This window comes from Haliotis rufescens, unplaced genomic scaffold, assembly GCF_023055435.1.
Source record: "Haliotis rufescens isolate VD_foot unplaced genomic scaffold, xgHalRufe1.0.p SCAF_23, whole genome shotgun sequence".
NCBI classification, from domain to species: Eukaryota; Metazoa; Mollusca; class Gastropoda; order Lepetellida; family Haliotidae; genus Haliotis; species Haliotis rufescens.
The window spans coordinates 9,220,472-9,228,851 of record NW_025963924.1 but is presented as its reverse complement, the minus strand read 5'-3'; positions in this window follow the sequence as shown (position 1 = coordinate 9,228,851).

The following is an 8,380-nucleotide window of genomic DNA, read 5'->3' as shown; positions in this document are numbered from 1 at the left end:
GTCATCCACTATCAAGACTCTCTGGAGACACTGGGATCGGCTGAATGTTTACTCAGGAGTGCTTTATCGCTTATGGATGGAAGATGATGAATCCCGACAGCAGATGATTGTTCCTCAGAGCCTGAAAAATGACGTTTTGAAGTACTATCATGACATTCCATCCAGTGCACACTTGGGCAGAGAGAAGACTCTGGAGAAAGTCAAGTTCTCTTTCTACTGGCCAGGTCTCAAGGGTGAGGTGGAGAATTACTGTCAAACCTGTGACCATTGCACAGCAAAGAAACAACCTAAGGGACCCCTTAAGGCGCCTCTAGGGGAATACACAGTTGGAGAGCCTATGGAGCGAGTTGCTATGGACATCTTAGGACCTCTCCCGCTGACAAAGTCAGGACATCGCTTCATCCTTGTTATAAGTGATTGTTTCACTAAGTGGACTGAAGCTGTTGCTATCCCTAACCAGGAAGCTGTCACAGTCGCTAAAGCTTTTGTGGATGTGTTCATCAGTAGGTTTGGCGTGCCTATGCAGATACACACTGACCAAGGCTCTACATTCGAGTCAAAGCTTTTCAAAGACATCTGCGACTTCTTACAGATCCACAAGACCAGGACAACTAGCTACAGGCCACAATCAAATGGAGCTGTGGAAAGGTTCAACAAAACCCTTGCACAGATGCTCACAATGTATTGTGAGAAGGATCAGAGGCGGTGGGACGAGTACTTGCCTCAAGTAATGATGGCCTACAGAGCTTCAATGCATTCCAGTACTGGGCGCACACCCAACAAAATGGTCTTCGGAAAGGAGATAGTTCTGCCCATGCAAGCAGTCATTGGGAGGCCAGAAGAGCTTCGGGATCAGGCTGATGTTGAAACATATCTCTTAACATTGGAAGATAGGCTGAAACGAGCTCACGAAGCTGGCAGGAGATCCCTGAAACAGACAGCAGAATATCGGAAGAAGAATTATGATCTCAAGGCCAAGGGAAGATGTCTTAAAGAGGGACAAGCTGCATGGCTCCACAACCCTGTACGGAAACGTGGGGTCTGTCAGAAGCTCACTTCAAGTTGGAAAGGACCCTATCTCATTGAGAAAAGGATAGATGATGTCACCTACCTTGTGAGAAGGTCCCTTAAGCAACCTTCTAAGGTGTTTCATGTGGATCGGCTGCTACTCTACAGAGGGAAGAACCTTCCCTCATGGATCAAAAGATGTCAGCAGTCAACTTCAAGGAACTAGAAGATTAGGCCTTGAGAACCTGTCTTAACAATATCTTAAAGAAAAGTTGAACTTCAGAAGTTTGTGTTTATTGTTAACAATGTTGGAGTTTTATTACGATGTAAATAGTTGGATGGGATAATCTATGTCCCGAAGAAGGATCTTGAGCTTCAGTGCTGAAGCTATTGCTTGCATGGGTTGCTCTGGTAAATCTTAGGGAGCTGTACAAGGACTTGAAGCTTTGTTGGGTGGAACCTCAACTTGTGTCATACAGCGCCAGATATCTGCAAACAGAAAGAACATGTTGATGGAAGTGCTGCAGCAAACGATGATGGATCCGTCATGTAACGCAGTAAGACTAGGCCTGATCACCCTGGAACCTGCTGACTTGATGTTGTTTACATTCTTTCTGTGGCATTTGATCTGGGCATCGTGTGAGAACGGAGTACACAGAACCGATGGAGGTGACCCGTGTAAAGATAGAAGCTATGATTGTCCTGTGAGGCTAAGATATTTATCAGAGATCCATGCAAACCAGTGTCAGGGTTGTAGAGTATTGACCTTAAGTCATAATCAATAGTACAATTACACATGATGGCATTTAAGTTGGAATAATATGCTGCATTGTTGGATGTTTAGGCAAGTCTAAAAGAAAACATTTGTGTTACAGAATACACATAATCGTTGAAGATGGCTCACAAGTATGTCTGTGGACTCGGAGCATGTAAATATTCTTTTGCAACGAAGAAAGAATTGAAAAATCATTTGGCAGCAGCACCACATCGTAAACTCAAGGTAGCCTGTATCCTATGTCCTTCATTCCAGTCCTTTGCAAGAGTGTCAGAGTGGAAGAGGCACTGTGATGCGAAGCACAAGCTACAGCTGCAGGAACTTGATGCAGACTTTACGTCAGAAAGCAACGCCACATGGTTTTCACTTAATCCAGAATCTTATGTAAGGGCGGTACCAGCTCCAGGTTGGAATGCGGCACTTTCAGCAAAGACAAGGGAAATGGTCCTTCTTTGGGTATCAACACAGGGCAGCATGCCAAGAACAGAGGAAGAATGGGAGGAGGGATGGCAGACGATTAAAACGGTTACAAAGACCCTACCAGTGGAGGTGCAGGAGGTAGAAGATGATGATGCTCTGTCTATATTTACAGATGGAATCATAAGTCTTGAACCGGAAGTTAACACACCACCAGAATACGACCCTTCAGAAAGCAAGTGTGGCGCCTCGACTGAACTAGAGATTAAGGACATCCTCCTCCACAGGAATGGTGCTACTGTCCTGTTCTATACGCCTGGGGGTGGGTTTGTGTACGAGGCGGGCATTTCGGAAGAAGCCATGCAGAGTCCAAAGTCCTTCGACAACCTCACATGGCGGATGAGGACTCTTGGCAGGGCCGAACCCAACTCCAGGCCAAGTGGATCGGGCCAGAAAATGGAGGGACCACAACTGGAAACAAGGAAAGCCACCTTCGCATCACTCCTGGGGATAGAGAGGAACATGATCAACTCCGTTACACACTGGACATCCCCTTTTTCATCAAGGGAACCTTCCCCCAGGCCCAAGAAAAGATCGAATAACTCCAACATGTCTCCCCATAAGGATTCCGCATCAAAGATCCCAAGAAGAGAGGAACAGAAAAGATACCATCAAAGGCCCAGCTCTCCCCCAAGGCCAAGGGAAGTGGACACCATGAGGGATGCCAAGAAGATCTTGACAACAGGTTGCATGCCACTGCTTCCCCCAGCCAGAAGGGACTGGACACACCATCAGATCCGGCTCTCTGCTGGTGCAAGGAGCATCACCTGGCCTCCTAGGAGCTGGGAGACCCTCAGTGCAGATGAGAGACTCCTCCAGTGGGAATTTGCTGCCATGACCCTGGAGGAGGGCCTCCAAGGACGAGTCCCTCGGATTGAAAGGAGCTACTTGCATGACAGATGGAATATGCTTGCCCTCCCTGGTACCCTACTGCATACAGAGGACCACTCACCATCAAGGAAGGCCCGTCTTTACGATTACCGGACCTTGGTTGACATCTCCTTGGGCAAGATCAACGGCCAGACTGCCAGGGCCATAATCCTCATGCATCAAGCCGCCCAACGCCATAGGAATACGGAAACAGACAGGATCATCAACTCTATCGATGCAGCAAGGATCGGTCTTCGCCTTGAAGCGGATTAGCAGATCAGGGGACCTGATCTTTGAAGAGGGGGATGATGTGATGGCCATCACGAAGAATATATAAATATTAATGTGTCTTTATTATAAAATATGTAAGTTATGACAGCTTGTAAAAATTAGAAATATTTCCTAAATATTTCCCTGTTGTATTTTTGATGGTTATATGACAGTGCACGAATTATATCATAATTGTCCTGTAAACTGTAATTAGTTTTGCAGGTATATATCAGTATACTTTTGCCAACCTCGTTTTCACGTAATTCAATGTTTTGAATCCCGTTTTGGTAAGAAATCTATCAGAGGATCATAGCATGCTTTTATAGAGCTTCATGGCACACCGTTATCTCGTAAAAATAATCATATGTCCATGCCATCATGTTACGCATATTGTTTAGGATGTGCCAGTACCTCATAAGCATTGATGTCAACAACGTGCCTGTCAAAACGATCTTGTTTACTTGTTTCAAGAGTTTTGCATTGACCGTAACTTTTGAAGAATTCATCGTTCTAAGCACACAGTTACGCAAATTAACCATCAGATACAGATTAATCATACCTTTGTTCTTCAACAAACAGATCACAATCACTTGGCAGCTTGATATTTATCCATATTTGTGTGAATTTGTGATCAGGGCTGAGCTACGTGTTTCGCCGACGCCCGCCATTTTAACTTTGTGACAGCTAGCCTAGGTCGCGATGAAGTTACTGAATTTGGCTAATGCTTAGCATTTGCATTATAAAGTTTATTTAATCTAATGAACTATGTCCAGAGGAACCCAGAATCGTATTTGATGATATGTCAAGACGTGTATTAAAGTTACTGTTAATTCTGACATCAGGAACTATGTAATCTTCGCTGATGTATTCATGCGCAGTATTTAGCGTCACTATTTATGAACATGTTTCTCATAAATATGACATCCAGTGCTTCTGTCAAAGCATACCAGTGGCCAATTTGTGTTATTAAACGTCCTATGCATCAGATAAATTCCAATTGCCTCCTGACATTTGTAATCTTCCTCTTTGAATTGTCCATCGTAATTCCCAGTCGATGTTGCTTGTTGTTATTACGTCCTCTCGGCAGGCAGCAAGGACGTAGCTTCGACGTAGCAGGACGTAATTGTTTATCTTGTGATATTGGAAGGCAATTAGTGAATCAATTAGACAGAATTCATTGATTGGTATAAATACTCATTTTTATACCAAATTACCTCCTGAGATGGTTTGCCTTCCTCTTTATTTCAGTGATTTTACATTGTGAAAGTAGATCCCTCAAAGGAATAAGGACGTAAAGAGACGTAATTTCTCGTAATTTGATTGGTCAATAACAGACATGTGACCATTTTCTCACACCTATAAATACGATGAGATCCATTCTGGGTCATTCTGACTTTGGCAGTCTAAAGGTCAGTTTCAATCAAAGGGCAGATAATTCAGCCCAAAAGTTCCCCTTGTCCTTATGTAATCATTTCTATAAATAGACTGCATTTTTGAACACAGACACAAATTGCTATCTGAGTAACTGTAAAGTCATCCATATATATATATTAATAGCAGTAAACTACCATTATAGTTACAGGCAATAATTATTTTGCCCTGACACTGGTCCTTACAAATAAACCTTAAAGCTCAGAGGGATCTACTTATTTGGAAGCATTGTGTTGTCCATATAAGGCATTGTTATACCCACATGAATAAAAACTAATTATTCATTGGAAAGAAGTGTTTTGACTCTCAGTTACATCCAGACTTCGAGGTTTATCAGAAGTTCGGGTCCGGGCCGCTACAATAATAAACAAGCAAACACGCTGATTGAACAAGCTAGCAGCTTAGATAGCTTTTATCTTCCGTGTATGTGACGGGAATGGGCTTCTTTTCTACCAATGAACAAAGGGAGACCACTCATGTCAGACTATTTCTCCGAGTGTATCAGTGGAGATGCTAGTTGGGGATTTCCCCGGGTGTTTTGCGCAGCCTGTCCTTCCACAGTAATACGCGTGGACGTCCCGCCAACCTTAAACACACACCAGCAAACGGTCTCCAGTTAAAACAAACGGTCATTACCAGCAAACACCCATGACATGCGACTGTAGAGGTTTAGCCTTGCCGGAAATGGAACGATGACGCCTCGTTCTGACTTCGTCTCCGTAACGTAGTAACCGTTGTCGCGGCCAACGTCCCCTCTGTTTTGAACAGATTCACTATCGCTCTTGCTCCATATCGCTCTGCATTTCGTTGACTACAGCATCGTTTCAAGATCTTCTTCTGACAAGATGTTTACTAGGCTGCATATTCAAGGTATTTAAGCATGCATTTATTGTAATTGAAAGTGTTTAGTACGTAGATTAGCACTGAAATTGGCCGTAGTTTGACAGCAGTATCGGCGGTGATGACATTGGCCGCCATTTGCAATTGTTTTGATTCAGAAATGGGTGACTTTAAAATCTCTTGTCTGCTTTGAAATGAGAGTGGTCCGTCTATAAATATGACGGACGATGTTGTTCAAACATTATAGATCAAATGTGTGACATTGTATAACTTTGATATCTTTTTTTTCATAAACTACTCTTTCAAACGACGGGCTTGAAAAGACATGACTAAAACATGAACACAACTATTAAATGCCCATTTCACTCTTACTAACGCCTGCTCATAGTCTCATGGCACCTGCTCATGTCCGTCCACCCATTCAGGTGCTGAGGAGGAAATAAGAGCTCACAAGTTTTTGTAGAGATGTGCTGCGTGTAAAATATCGAGGCCTAAATCTATTTGTTGACTAGAGGCTGGGCGATGTCACTTCCTCAACGTAGTACAGTGAAACCTCGTTAACCCGAACTCCTTAACTCGATATATTCATTGAACATGTATTTTAATGTATTTTTAAATGTGTTTATTTTTCTTTCCAGCACGGGAAGACATGATCCGGTATCATGTCACTCCTGCTGCGAGTTTATGGCCGTCGCTGGATGAGGAATCCGACTGTGTATGTAGTTTATCTACATCTCTTTTAGATTCGTCCGCCGAATAGCTCACCTTTCTTCATTTGTCTATGTCCCCTCACGCACACTTTTGACATTGCCCATTTTCTCTGTGTGTTATTGTGTCCTGAAAAATAGCTGCATGATACCTCTCCTCCAATTACTTGTTTCAAACAGTCGATCCAAATTTTGGTCTTGTTGTACCCCTTATAGCATGTGTAATCTGTGTATGACACTGACTTTCTTTTGCACATTTCATTTGAAAACTGACTATATTCTTGGCCCACTGACCCTCCATTCTCCCTCCCTCCCCATCACTGATGTAGCGTCCCCAGGCTGCGTCCCCGACCCCCTCTCCCAACCCTCTGAGTGTTTTCACCCCCTTCTGGGCCCGCTCTGACCACGGTGAGACGCTCCCCGCCCCAGTCACGATCACCTACGTCGACCACTTTCCTGCCCCTAGTGATGACGACAGTGACTACTGGGTCTACGAGGACGAGGATGACGACAGCTTCGTGGAGGACCGAGAGGTTCATCCTCTGAGGAAGGCGCTGAGGAGAGTGGCTGCCTTCTGGAGGAGAATCTTCTCGTAGATTTCTCATCCAGTGTGTGTGTGTGTGAGGATGTGTTTTTGCATGTGTGACAGACTGTTTGTGTGTGAGGATGTGTTTCTGCATGTGTGATAGAGAGTACAAGTGTGTTTGTGTCAGAGGATGTGTTTTTGCATGTATGACAGAGTATGTTCATGTGTATGTGTGAGAGTATGTGTTTTTGTATGTGTGATGTTGAGTGTAAGTGTTTGTGTGAGAGGATGTGTTTTGTATGTGTTTTTGAGGGTAAGTCTGTATGTCTGAGAGGATGTGTTTTGTATGTGTTGTTGAGGGTAAGTGTGTATGTGTGAGAGGATGCGTTTCGCATGTGTGACAGAGTGTTTGTGTGTATGTGTGAGAGGATGCGTTTTGTATGTCTGACAGAGAGTGTTTGTGTGTATGTGTGAGTGGATGTGTTTTTGCATGTGTGATAGAGTGTATGTGTGAGAGGATGTGTTTTTGCTGATGTGACAGAGAGTATGTGCATGTGTATGTGTGAGAGGATGTGTTTTTGCATGTGTGAGAGAGTGTTCGTGTGTGAGGATGTGTTTCTGCATGTGTGATAGAGAGTGTTTGTGTGTATGTGTGAGAGGATGTGTTTTTGCATGTGTGATAGAAGGTGTAAGTTTGTATGTTTTGTATGTGTGATAGAGTGTGTAAATGTTTATGTGTGAGAGGGTGTGTTTTTGTGTGTGTGACTGTGAGTGTGTATGTGTGAGAGCACGTGTTGTGCATGTGTTTGATTTTAAGAGTATATGTGAGACAGGATGTGTTTCGCATGTGTGGGTGAGTGTATGTATAAGGGAATGTGGTTTGCATGTGTGTTTGTGTGAGTGGATGTGGTTTGGTGTCCGTGTAATAAGCATTTCTCTCTTTTGGACTGTTTTGACTACACCCTTTCGGTTTATGTTTGGACACACTCTTTCGATCTTCTTTTCCTTTGCTTTGGCTGACCGTTTGGCTGACATTTTTAAGTTTATTCAATTCTCTGATATGGGAGAACAGTTTAAAGTGCTCACTTTTGGCCCTGCTTTAATTACTTTCTTTTGACACATGCCATTCCATTTCTTCAATATATCTCAATAAATATGGAATAATGGTATACACATGAGTCTGTTTTCCTTTCTTGGATCTAGCAACGACTACTTGGCAGCAACACAGCAGTAAAGGCAGGTGACCCCAGTCTGGTGTTAATGTAATTTAAAGTGGTAATATAGAGAATATTTATGATCAATTTAAGATATTAGGGGACATTTTCCCTGAACCGTTGTGTTGCTGTCTTCTTGCCCAATGTACCAGAGGAATCTCCGATGGAAAGTCCGAACTCCATACCCATGGACAGCTGTTGCATAGCTTCGAAGCCAAAAGTAGTAACACTGGATATTTAACGATCACACAGTTTCTGTTAG